This window comes from Lissotriton helveticus, chromosome 1_1 (genome assembly GCF_964261635.1).
Source record: "Lissotriton helveticus chromosome 1_1, aLisHel1.1, whole genome shotgun sequence".
NCBI classification, from domain to species: Eukaryota; Metazoa; Chordata; class Amphibia; order Caudata; family Salamandridae; genus Lissotriton; species Lissotriton helveticus.
The window spans coordinates 1,776,938,377-1,776,952,346 of NC_136057.1; positions in this window are offsets into that span (position 1 = coordinate 1,776,938,377).

Below are 13,970 nucleotides of genomic sequence, written 5' to 3' on the forward strand. Positions count from 1 at the left end.
AGATTTTGCATGCACAAACCCGTTTGTGCACGCAAAAACTGGTCGTACATCTGGCCCATGGTATAGTAGAGTGATGGAGAGAGGAGTAGCGTGTCATACAGTGGAGTTTCATACAGTGGGATAGTGTAGATTGGATTGGTGTACAGTGTAGTGGCATACAGTGTATTGGCATAGACTGGAGTGCTGTACAATGGAGCAGTATACAGTGGAATATCTTACAGTGGATTGGTGTACTGTGCAGTGACCTAGAGTGGAGTGTAGTAGAATAGACAGGCATAGCATAGAGTGTAGTAGCATAGAGTGGAGTGGCATAGAGTGCAATTGCATTCAGTGTAGTGGTGTAGAGTGGATTTCTGTAGAGTGGGGCACAGTGTAGTGCTGTACAGTAGAATAGAGTACACTGCAGTGGCATAGAGTTGAGTAGTGTACAGTGGAGTGGCATACAGCGGAATAGGGTACACTTGAGTGGTGTAGAGTGGCATACACTACGGTAGCATAAAGTGGAGTGGCATAGAGTGTATTGAGATGCAGTGTATTGGTGTTGAATGAAATAGTATAGACTGGAGTGGCGTAAAGTGGAGTGTTGTAGAATAGAACACTGCAGAGTGGAGTGTTGTAGAGTGGAGTAGGGTAAACTGTAGTGGCGTACAGTGTAATAGAGTATTGTGGAGTGACATACTGTGGGTTATTGTAGAATAGAGTGGAGTACAGTGGAACATCATGGAGTGTAGTGGTGTAGAGTGGACTGGAATACACTGGAGTGGCATACAGTGGAGTATGTACAGTGGAGGGGTGTAGAGTGGAATAACAATTAGTTTACTGGTGTATAGTGTAGTGACATAGAGTGGAGTAGCATACAATGGAGTAGAGTAGAGTGACGCAGCGTAGAATGACTGTAATGGAATAGCTTAGAATGTAGTAGCATAGAGTGCGGTAACATAGAATGGCATGGCATAGAGTAGGCTGACATAGAATGGAGTAGTGTAATAGTGTACAGTGGATTGTCGTAGAGTGGAGTGGTGTATAGTGGAGTGGCAAATAGTGGAGTCACAAAGAGTAGAGTAGCATACACTGGAATAACATATAGTACAGTGGTGTACACTGAAGTGGTGTACAGTGGTGTGGAATAGAGTACAATAGTATAGACTGTAGTGTTGTAGAGTGGAGTTGCATATAGTGAATTAGCATACAGTGAAGTAGAATAGATTGGAGGGCATACACTGGAGTGGCATAGACTGGAGTGCTGTAGAAGAATGGAGTGGCGTAGAGTGGTGTAGATTGGAGTGGCATCGATTGGAGTTGATTAGAGTGGTGTGGCATGCAGTGGATTAACGTAGAGTGGAGTGGCATGTAGTGGAGTGATGCAGAGTGGAGTGGTGCAGAGTGTAATAGCGTAAAGTGGAGAGTTGTAGAGTGGAGTGACAGAGTGGAGCGGCGTGGAGTGAGGTAATTGAACCAGATGTAGCGTGAAAGTGTGTGAATGGATGTAAATGGTATGTTTGATTGAATGTGTGAATAGTGTAAGTGGTATTAAAGTTACAAGTTAAAAAAATTAGTTAAGTATTGTGCCACAGTATATGGTGGTAAGGTGGTGGTACACAGGTGGTACATGGGGATGAGAAGTTAGTATGTGATTAGCTAATTGGCTGTGTTTACCAAAGGTAAAAGGCTGCCATGAAGTTTTTACCACAATTTGGCTACATTCTGCATTTTGATGTGTGTGGGTTTCGGGCTTAGATATAGGTAAGCAATAGGGTATATTGTTGTTCACTACCTATTACCATTTTGTTATTTTATTGATAAATTTCTATATATATTTTACAGCAGTTTAGGGAGATTTCTTTTCACGTTCTGCAGTAATTTATAGGTATTACAATGGTACTCTGTCTTTATAAATGTTTTAAAAATAGAAATTACACTGTAGGAGTAACTAAGAACCTTTATAGGATATACTTTTTATGGCAGCAGGTACAATTCACAAAGGAGGTGCTGTTGATAGAGCACAATGTATGAAGTCCAAATGAGACTGAATTTCGCAATCATGGAGTAATGGAAAGGGGAGTGGCAACATTTAATTTGGTCTCCACTGAATGAACCATGGTACGGTTGATCATTACATGTTTACACAAAACACATAATATGTAGTCTGTTTTGTGCAGTCGCCATGTTATGGAAAACCTATGTTTGACAGTGGTGATATCACTACCATAGATTGAGTATGTAAACGGTTACAAGAAGGCATCTCAGTGAGAGACCGTAGCGGTATCCTGATCCCTCACCGCTCAATGCCAAATCGAGATTGACACTTGGAGGACAGCACCTGAACATCTCTAATGAAGTAGGAGGAGACCGGGGCAGAACACCAACCCACAAATCAAGGCAAGTAACTAAACCCCAATGACTGTGCTAACATTAACAGGGGGCAGATCTGGGTCAGAACAATTGACATATAACCCATTGAAAGAGACTCCCTCAACGGCCCCAATCCATGAGGCCCAAGGGCAGGCCAGATCATGGTGCCATTCAATTGCAGTAAGTGACTCCAGCCACAGAGTACAGTACGGTCACACCGGAGACATTGTGCCCCCCATCATGGAACAAGGTAGATCTTGAGACAAACATATTAATAAAGGAGGTCGCAGGCCTCAGGTCTCTAGAGGAATCTCTGGATTTAGGGGACAAGTTATTTTCCCTGACGGATGGTTCCAATACGAGTGCTGCAATATCTGAGGGGGAGAGTGTGTCTATATCCTATAGCTCTGACCCTGGCAGCCAGCGGGATGGGTTCAAAACGGTACTTTGCAAGAAGAAAACTCTCAGGTAAAGCAAAGGGCCTCCCAGTGTCAGGTTAAGGAGGGCTCAAAGAAACAGGGAAGCCTCACTTTAAAGTGCCATTATTCTGCCACGCGAAAATCATACGAGGAGCCCTATACGGAGGTCAGAAAGGGACAACATAATCAAGACCCTGAGGAACCGACCTCGAGATTGATATATGATTCGATTGACAACACTAGGTAGAGGTGTGGCGAGACGGCAACAAAAATGTGTCTGGCAACCAAGAAATTACAAGGGGATGTCAGAAAGGTAGCGAAGGTTTGTCTTAAAATCCAGAAAAGATTTACTGTGGTAGAGGTACGTGCGGCAGGCCTAGAGAACGAAGTGGCAAAAGTTCAAAGCCAGAAACTCAGGGAGCACAAATAGTGGATATGCAATGGAAGTCCACTAAGATGCAACAATCATGGGTATAGAAGAAGGCACTGAAGGAGGGGACATCAGAAGCTAGGTCTTAAAGCTGTTGAAAGGGGATTTTCCAAAGCTCCAGCAGTGGAACTGGGACATGGAAATCGAACGGGTCCATCACCACCCTCTTATGCTTAAAAACCCCGCAGGCCCACTCAGGGGGTATGCAACAACCAAGAGCAATCATAGTGTACTTCGGAAACTTCTAATTACTTGAAGCAGTATTCCTTAAAGTTCACCCGGACAGTCATTCTTCTCTTGACCTGACTTTTGCCATGTGACTGCGAAAAGACGTTGATGCCTAAGACAGCTGATAAAACCTTGTCAAGCGCAGGGGCAGAGGCATATCTACTAATTCCAGCCCGCCTGAAAATAATAGCAAAGTGAGAGTCTTCACATCCAAAATGAAGGCGAAGGAATATCTGGGTGAAATACGGAAGTAAAGACAGAGCAAGCGTAATGAAATAAGACTGTAATTTGTATGATGAAGGGATAAAATGGGACGGCAAAGAGCGGTTTTGCTCAGGTGCTCCCAGACATAAAGATTGGTCGTAGGTGTCGGTATTGAGCAGTGAGGGGAGGGACACAGGCACTATCATACACACCTCACTAGGTCTGTTTGTCTCACTATTTGGGTGGGGGGAGGGAAAGGGGGAGGGAGGGAAAGGGGGAGGGAGGGGAAAATAAGGCCCTCTACGGAGGGGAAGTGGGGGGAGGGAGGGGACAGGTTTAGGGGAAGCCAAGCCTGGAAATGGGGCACAACAAGCATCAGGGAGATCTCAGGTTAGAGCAGCTGTCAAATTTTGGGAGAAGAAGAGTAAGAATAGAGTATTCAATGGCAGGAGAAAATTTCCCCTGGAGGAAGAAAAACGTTTACCATGACTAACTTAAGGATAGGATTGGTTAATATCTGTTTCTTAAATTACCCTGGTAAGCGACTCAGGGTGGCAGAGGACCTGAAAATGCAGCATTCCGATATTGTCTGCCTCCAGGAAACGCACATTGTGGGTGCATAAAAAAGATCAATTGGGATATAATCTTATAACTCAAACCACACAGGGCACCAGAACTAGAGGGTTAGCTATTCTAACTTAGAGAAAAGAGATTGTATGTAAGAAGCAACTGGCTGATAAATATGGGCACTAGGTTATCATAGAGCTACATATGTTTGCATTCTCACTCACTTTGTGTTCAATATATGGGCCAACGGGGGAGGGCCCTGAGGTTTTCGATTTTTTCAATCTGGAATTAGCGGGGTGGCCGACTCTGCTTATAATGTGTGGGGAGCCGAACACCAACTAGATTGGTGTGCAGTGGGGTGACAGCCCGGGGTCATATAAAGGCTGGAAGCCCAGGGTCTATAGGGCTCTTTCTCATTTGGTTGAGTGGAATGAGCTATGATTTGAAGGGAGGAATGTTATGAGTGTAGTGAACGGGCAGGGCATATATTAGCAATGCGTACTTGACAGAAAAATATGCGGAGCGAGATAACAGCAATTCAGAATGAGAAAGGGAATCTGGTTACTACAGCTCCGGGAATCCGAGAGAAATTCCGTAGATTCTATATGAAATTATACGATTCTGAGAGGGACTGCGGGGAGAATGCAATTAGTGAATATCTAGCTTCTGACTGCTGGGAGAAATTCTCCACAGAGCACCGAAAAGCCATGGTAAATACTTTCCTCCCCGAGGAAATATTCAGAGCACTTGGGCCTAGATGTAGGTAATTCCCATTTACAGACTCTTAAATACCGAATTTTACCGATTTTAAGAGTCTGTAAATGGGAAGGGGGCAGATTTAGGTAATTCCGAATTCAGGAATACCGAATCTGTAAGATTCGGTATTTACCGATTCGATAAATACCGAATCGGTATTGCCCATTGATTCCTATGGGCCTTGAAGCCCATAGGAATCAATGGGCAATACCGATTCGGTATTTACCCAATCGGTAAATACCGAATCCTGAAAGGGTGCAGGGGGTGTCACTTTGACACCCTCTAGCACACCAAGTACAGGCTTGTGTGACATGTGGCACACATACATGCCCTAAGGGCATGTCTGTGTGTCACATGGCACAGGTGTGCATGCACAGATGTGCATGCACACCTAAATTCGGTATTTTACCACACAATAGGATTGTGTGGTAAAATACCGACTCTTAAGGGCCTGTGGCACTCTTAGGAGTGTCAGCTACATATAGATTTACCGATTCGGTAAATATACCGAATCGGTATTTTATTGAATCGGTATATTTACCGAATCGGTAAAATTACCGATTCTTAAAATAACATGCCCCTACATCTGAAAACCCAAATACCGGTCGGTAACGGCCAAAATCGGCCGTTACCGACCGGTATTTGGGCTCCTACATCTGGCCCATGGTGAGCTTTCAGCAGGAAAGGCCGCAGGGTCGGACCAAATTCTGCTCGAGTTTTATAATGTTTTTTGGCCATCTCTTGGGGTAGACTTTTCTAGTATGCTCCACCAGGTACAGATGGGGGAGCGTCTCACGGATTTTTGGGCACAGGCTAGTAGTGTGTTATTCTTGAAAAAGGGGAAGCCAGCCACAGATCCAGGGTCATATCGGGTCATATCAGCGAATCTCTCTGATGAACACAGACACCAAAACATATTCTAAGGTCTTGGTGAACCGATTGCGCCCTGTTATCGGACTAGTCATAACGCCCAGACAGCATGGATTCATACCTGGGAGGGAGACCACAGACCATGTCAGAAAGATTATCACACTTATGACACTGCTTCAGTCGCAGGAGACCCTATGGCACCCATATTATTAGATGCATAGAAAACATTTGCTAGGGTCTCCTGGGACATTCTGTGGCCCACCCTTGAAAGTCTGGGGGTCAGAATGGGTTTTATTAAAGCTCTACATGCTTTGCATGCCTCTCCTACAACCAGACTCATATTGATGGGAGGACAAACTGAGGACCTCAAGATTGAAAGCGGGACTAAGCTGGGCTGCCCTTGTTCTCCATTATTGTTTGCCTGGCAAATTGACCCTCTAATACGTAGGATCGATGCCAACCCAGGAATAAAGCCCATAAGCTTTCACAGGTTTGAAACCAAGATTTTAGGCTATGCAGACAACCCTGCAGTCGTCACATCACTCTCGGAGTCGGAATTGGCAGAAATAACGAAAGAAACACTGGCTTTTGGGAAAATATTAGAGTACTTACTTAACCAACATAAAATACAAATTTTAATTAATGATCATCTTGGATTGAACGACCCTCGGGTCGCTCAGTCAGCAACGTATCTAGGGGTACATATATCACCCAATATAGGTCAAATTGTAGAGCTGAATCTAGCCCCTGTCATTCAGAAGGGGTCACAGGATTTTGCTGAATAATCTCCACTTATCACTGATTGGTCGCTGTAATGTGGTGAAAATGATCATTCTGCTTAATTTCTCTTTTTTTTTAGATCAATACCTTTGATATTTGAGACAGTGTGGTTCAAGAAGCTAGAGGGGATGGTAAAATGGGCATATAGGAAGACAAGGTGGACCCTGCAATTCTTGACTCTCCCTAGAGAGAGCAGGATTGACTATCCCAGATTTTAGATTATATTACCTAACATCAGCCCTGCAATATATGTATGGACCAGTTGATGTAAACCCTTTTGATCCTAGGAATCTGGAGAGGGTACTGGATATCTATTAGCTATTGGTAGGGATAATTGCAAAAAACCTTGTGCATATTATCAAGGCCAATATCGCGGCTTTAGCGGCCGTTTTTAGTTGAAAAGCAGCGATTTACATATCGCCCTATTATCAAAGACAGGCTAACAGGCTTTAGTGCGTTTATCCTTGAGATAGTAGCCGTTTATTATCTCACTTTGCATGTCAGTGATGTACATCGCTAATGACATGCAAAGTGTCTGTACCTCAGCAAAACTACATGAGAAACACTTGTGAAATCAGCTTCGCGATATTTACAAGATTGCACCGGACCCGAGATGCTGGAATAAAAGGTGTGCTAAACCCCCATTATCGCAGGATTTAACTCCTGCTAGAAACCTGACTTAGCCATCTCTTCAATGGTACGTGGTTTGATGGGCTAAGTACACCATTGCGTATCATCAAGCATTTCCTTTAAGCTCTTGATTTATCGCAGGTTTTCACCCGTTTATCGCTGGAATTCACATCATCTGTGAACAGCGCGTTGATAATGCGCCGCTAACAGGACGATGTATTTCAGCGATATTGATGGAACATGATTTCTCAATCCTCCTGGGTCAGGGGTGGCGTTCTCAGGAGCCTCTTGTCTGTGACTGCCAGCTGGCTGAGTTCCACCGCTCAAGGCTACGGCTGCCTGGGCTGCGCGGTCATGCGCAGAAAGGACCCTCAAGATGGCTCTCGACCCAGTTGGACCCCCCGTTTACCATGGTACATGAAAAGTAAGCGAAAACAAATTAACACATAGAAATAAATGAATAAACTACATAACATGATCGTGTACTTATGAATTATCACTATAAAAATATACTATGCAATTATTTATTAGTGCAACAGACAAAATCACAAAAGCAACGGTGCAAGCTTCACCTCGTTGTTAGAAAGCGTGGCCATTTTTATGGCTGTTACGCATGCGCACCCTTTCCCTCCAAATGTGACTGCGGCGTGTCACGTGATTATGCCTAACGCATGCGCAGAATCAGAATTCAAGCAGCATCCATTTTAAAAGACAAGGGTTATTCGTATTAGTGAAACACATAGGCAAGCATCTCTATGATACCCATGTACATTCAAAATACATAAAATTAGTAAAACGAACAATTGAAGTTACGAGATTATAATAGATTTCTCGAGGTTCTTGACTCGAGCAAGTCGCGATGCGAAATCTTGCTCTATCAATCCCCTCTTTGATGATATTTACTATCATCACAAAATAATGGAACCAGATGCCAACTTTCTTTCACACCTTGTACATTTCTATCTCTTCCAACAGGCAATTCAGTTTCTCTTTCTCAATGTTGGTAGGGTGAGAATTTTTCACCTTTTTATAAATCTGATTATTCATTTCTTCCAATTCAAGCTCATCCGCACTCCGTTTCACCCCTCTCGCATTCACTTGGTATTTCTTTGTGTGTTTGCGACATTTGCAACAGACGAATATGAGAAATAGGATAAGACCTATCACTCCAATTGGCATCAGTACCTTAAGCAATAAGCTTTTACCTAAACTAGCAAACCAATGACCTACATTGGAGAGACCATCAACCAGTCTCTTCCAGGCACTGTCAACCTCGAGTGGTTTGAGTTCCTTTTCCAAATTAGTAATGTTTTTCACATATCTTTTGAGCTGTACACTTTTGTCCGGAATGTAAGTGCAACAATGTTGCGCCTTCAACATCCGGCAGACTCCGCCCTCTTTTGCTAATAAGGTGTCAAGAGCAAGTCTGTTCTGCAAAACCATTGATCTGATCGCAACCATTTCAGTATTGACCAGCAGAAATCCATGAGCCGTGTCCGTAGACAACACATCCACTATTGTGGATAATTTGCAAATTCTGTGAGTGTTCAGAACCACTCCCACTCCAGGTATCAGTGCACTAAAAATACTACCCATTATTTCACCTACACTTTCTCTTTTACTACGCACTAAGCCATTAGTGTTTTCATTGCTTCCAGCAATTTTATTCACGTGGTATATTTTCGGGAAAACAATGCCAAAGTAGCAGCTTCCATACCAGTGATCTGGCAATTTGAAATAAGCCTTGTTTCCACATACATAATAAATTCCGGGAAACACAGGTTCTGACCCATTTTTGAAACCCCAACCTCCAATTACCTTGTAATTGTGTTCACATTGACTGGAACCAATGAAAATGTTATTATAATAACTAGTCTTCTCGCGATGAAGACAGAGTTTCCCTTTCTTTTCGAAATCCAGCAACAAAGCAGGCCCTGCCCCGCCATTTGAGGTGCTTTCCATGTCCTCAGCCCATTTTGGGGTCTTCTGTCTTTTGTCATTTGCCTTTCTTTGGAAACTCTCCCTTCTTTTCTCTGCCATGTTCAAAAATATTTTCTCTTGTTCATGTAATGAACAGGTCAAGTTGTCTCTGTGTGCTTCATTTAAGTCTATGGTACCTATAGTCAGAAAGTATTCTCCCATATAACGTGTAACGTCACTTTTGGTATGTACAGGATTCAGATTTCCACGTATGGGAAGTTCAGAAAATATCACGTCATTGTTAGAGTAATAGTACTGTAACGGTCCTCTTTTGTAAAATAAGCTTGCTAAAATACTACAGGAAATCCCATATGTCAGAGGCAGGTGATGGTAAGTCACGCCTTCAGCTACAGAAGTAGGTAGCTTCATACAGACATAGCAATCTTCTATTTCCATAGTTTCTACATAATGCACTAACAGGTTTGCGAAAACATTTAAATGAGTCTGGGTTCTAACTCCGTGGTAATGTAGTCCTTCCTCATCTGATGCTTCTAAGTCTCGTTTTGTTTGTCTGAGTGCCTTTTCACGTCTTTCTACACTTCGTGTTGTCAATTCTTCAGTGTCAGTAGTCTGAGTAGGGTCAATATTAGTATTTTTGCTTACCATAAAAGGAATAAAAACTGTTAGTCCTATCCAAACTAATATTACTATAACTATACTACTTATACATACCTTGCAGCATGTTTTGCAACAACTGCGGCTAGGTCTACCACTCACGCTTGAATCCGACATTTTGGCTCAGAAGAAGTTTTCAACCCCTCTTTGTGGCCTTGCCCAGGTACCTTTAAGCTGAGCAATTTCACGGCGGTTCGTCCTCTTCCTCTGCAGAGTAATCAGTAATCGGTTCCCCGTCGCTTTCGTCAGTAATATCAAGATCTTCCAAATTTTCCAGAATCAGGTATGTCCATTCAGGATCCTGGTATTTTTCATTCAGTCTTTTTATTCGATCACTCCTTCTTTTGGAGCTTTCTCCAGCTTGCTCTGCTATTCGTATGCTTTTTCTTCTGTCAGCAAGTTTCTCTTCTACTGTTTTTATTCTCAGTCTTAGTCTCTTAATGTATCTTGGTTCAATATTTTTCTTTTTCTTGAGTCTTTTGGTTGGCACTGTTAGTTGACTTTCTTCTAATGCTCTTTTGTTTTCATTCGTTTGTTGCGCTTCTTTTGTCTCTTCCCTTCCTGTCTGGCTAGTCCCAGGTCTTGAATCTAATTCTTCTGCCTGGTTACTATGCTGGCCTGGTTCAGGAGAATTTTGGTTCTGGCTTTCGAATGTCTCTGTTTCTGTGTCCTGAACACGTTCTTCTAGTTCTATCTGATCCTGTTCAAGCACTTCGATCTCTTGATTTTCTTCCGCTCGAACTTTTGTACTAGTTCTAGTCTGTCCCTTTTAAATATCAGGAGTCAGTGGAGGAGTATCGATCACTTGTTCTGTCCCTGTCTGACCTCCCTCTTCGTCCTCAGATTTGATGTGAATCTCAATGATCTGAGGGTCTTCGCCTGTGCCTGTCTCGACCTCTCTATTCCACTCTCTATCTTCGTAGATTCGCTCTCTTGTTCTGATTGGGTCTTCAATGAAATCGATTATAGGTATCCAATCATCTTGGTTGGTGCTCGGTTGCTCGTCATCAGCTACCTCCGGACCAACGTTTACAGGACCCTCAGCTGGACTGGCGCTCGGCTGTTCGTCATCAGCTACTTCAGGACCGACATCCGCAGACCCCTCAGCTGGACAACCTTCAGCTCCAGGTTCCTTGTCTGGAATTACCTTTTGAGTATGGCTGGCATGGATCCACCTGGGAATGCCTGCACACTTCACTGCTGTCGTGGTCACCAGTATTACTTGGCGTTTTTCTCCCCACCTCGGTGCAAGGCAACTCGAACGAGTATGCTTCTTTATTCTAACCCAGTCACCTGGAACCAATTTGTGAACTGGAGTTGTCGGGTTGGCGACGCCGTCTTCCCCAATCTGGCGAGAGATAGAACGCACTTGGTCACCCAGTTTCCTGCAGTACTCAAGTACCAAATCATCAGAAATGCTTAACAGTTTGTTTCCTGGTACCCATGCTTGTCTCATCACTCTTCCCATCAATATTTCATGGGGGCTCAGGCCTGTTCTCCGATCTGGAATACTTCAGAGTCCCATCAGAACAAGAGGCAAAGCAGTAATCCAATTCATTCCAGTTGAGTCACACATTTTGGCCAACCTTGATTTAATAGTGCCATTTATCTGCTCTACCACTCCAGAAGCCTCTGGACGATGTGCACAGTGCAGCTTTTGTGTGATTCCAAATGCTTTACAGAGTTGGTCCATCACCTCATTCTGAAAATGTCCGCCTCTAACTGATTCAATAGTGACTGGCACCCCGAACCTAGTTATCAATTCTCGTAGTAACAATTTGGCTACTGTTAAGGCATCACTCTGTGGGACAGGGTAAGCTTCCACCCATTTTGAAAATAGGCAGACCACTACAAGGACATATCTTTTTCCCTCGCAGCATGGCATGGTGATGAAGTCAATTTGTATTCTTACAAAGGGACCCCCTGACTTTCCAATTTTCCCCAGTTCAACTACTGTTCTCTTGCCAGCGTTGAACTGTTGACACGTCATGCACCTCTGGCAAAGGGATTCTGCTACCTTCCTGAATTTCGGGTTATACCAGGTCTGTTGAAATACCAGAACCATGGCATCCCTACCAATGTGTGATCCTTCATGTATCAGTCTGGCCATAGGGGCAAGCAGGTTCCTAGGTAACACAGGCATACCATCTGGACTCACCATGACACCATCCTCACGTCTTGGTCCCTTCCACTTCTCTTTCTCTTCCCAGGGCACATCATGCTGCCATTCTCTCACTTCATCCCAGGTAGGCACTTCTTCAAACACCATAAGTTGGCAGCTGTTTCCAGTCCCACCCCGTCTGATATTCATTGACATGCGATCCATAGCACATTGTTTTGCTACCCGATCAGCAAAATCATTTCCCAATGACATAGGGTCAAGGCCCTTTTTATGAGCAACACATTTGACCACTGCCAATTCTTTTGGTAATTGGATTGCCTCTAGAAGGTCTTGGATAACTTTTCCATTTCGAATGGGAGTACCTGATGAAGTCAGGAATTCTCTTTGTAGCCATAATTGGCCAAAGTCATGCACAACCCCATAACAGTACTGGCTGTCAGTATACACTGTTATTCTTTGGTCTTTTCCCAATTTGCAAGCTCGTATCAAGGCAATTAGTTCGGCTACTTGTGCAGACTTTATTCCAAATAAACAGGATGCTTCTTTAACTTTGTCTAACGTGACCACAGTGTAGGCAGCACTTAGGCCTACAAGTTCGTGTCTCATGCATGAACCATCCACAAACCATTCTTCATCATGTACAGGCAAGGGTGTTTCTTTAATGTCTGGGCGGGGTTTAGTACTGAATTATGTCAGGTCAATGCAGTCATGCTCGTTTTCTCCCTGGTCTTCTAAAACCATTGAGTCAGGGAGCAGAGTGGCTGGGTTCAGTATATTACACCGAGTGATGGCCACATTTGCAGCACCCACGAGAATCCTCTCGTATTTAGTCAGCCGACTAGGGGTGAGATACTGAGTTTTGGTTCTGGTTAGTAAAATCACAACTGCATGTGGAACATACACAGTTACAGGATGTCCCATGACAATAGATTCACTCTGTTCTAAACTTGTGCAGGTTGCAGCTACTACTTTCAAACATCCAGGTAATCCAGCAGCCACTGGATCCAACGTGGCAGAAAAATATGCCACTGGCCGTTTAGTTAAGCCATGTTCCTGAGTTAGGACCGACAATGCACAATTGTCTCGTGTGTCACAGAACAGAGCAAACTCCTTGGAATAATCTGGCATTCCCAAAGCAGGAGCGGTACACAGACAATCCCGTAGTTTAGTGAATGCTGTTAAGCTTTCATCATCCCATTCCACAGGGTCCGATGCTCCTTTCTTTGTCATTTTTACCAAAGGCTTGGCATGGACTGCGAATCCCACAATCCATTGCCTGCAGTAACCTACAACTCCAAGGAACATTCTAACTTCTTTCTGAGTACGGGGTAACTGCATCTTTTGAATTATTCTGACTCTCTCTGAGGTGACTTTTCTGATTCCCTTTTCTATCTGGTGCCCCAGATATTTCACTGATTTTGAACAGAATTGCAATTTTTCAGGGGCCACTTTATGTCCCTTTTCACTTAGGTGATTCAGTAGGGCAATGGTGTCAATCACGCAATCCCTATGACTTTTGGACGCCACCAAGAGGTCGTCAATGTATTGCACCAAAACTGACTTTCTAGGTAAGACTAAAGTTTCCAGGCATTTTTTCAAGATTTGATTAAAGATAGAGGGGCTCTATGTGTACCCCTGGGGAACCCTGTTCCAAACGTACACGTGACTGTTGAAAGCAAATGAGAAAAGAAATTTGCTATCTGGATGCAATGGGATCGAAAAGAATGCATGACATAGGTCAACCACAGTGAACCATTCAGCATCCCAGGGAATCTGATACAGAATCACAGCTGGGTTTGGGACAATAGGACAGCAAGGAACCACAATTTTGTTTACCTTTCTTAGGTCCTGCACTACTCTGTACTTGCCACTAGGTTTCTTGATTCCAATTATGGGGGAATTACACGGGCTGCTCATGACTTCTTGTATGATGTTTGCTTCTAACAATTTCTGTATTTCAATGCCAACTCCTGCTCTCACTTCGGCACTCATTCTGTAAGGCTTAGTAGTGGGGTAG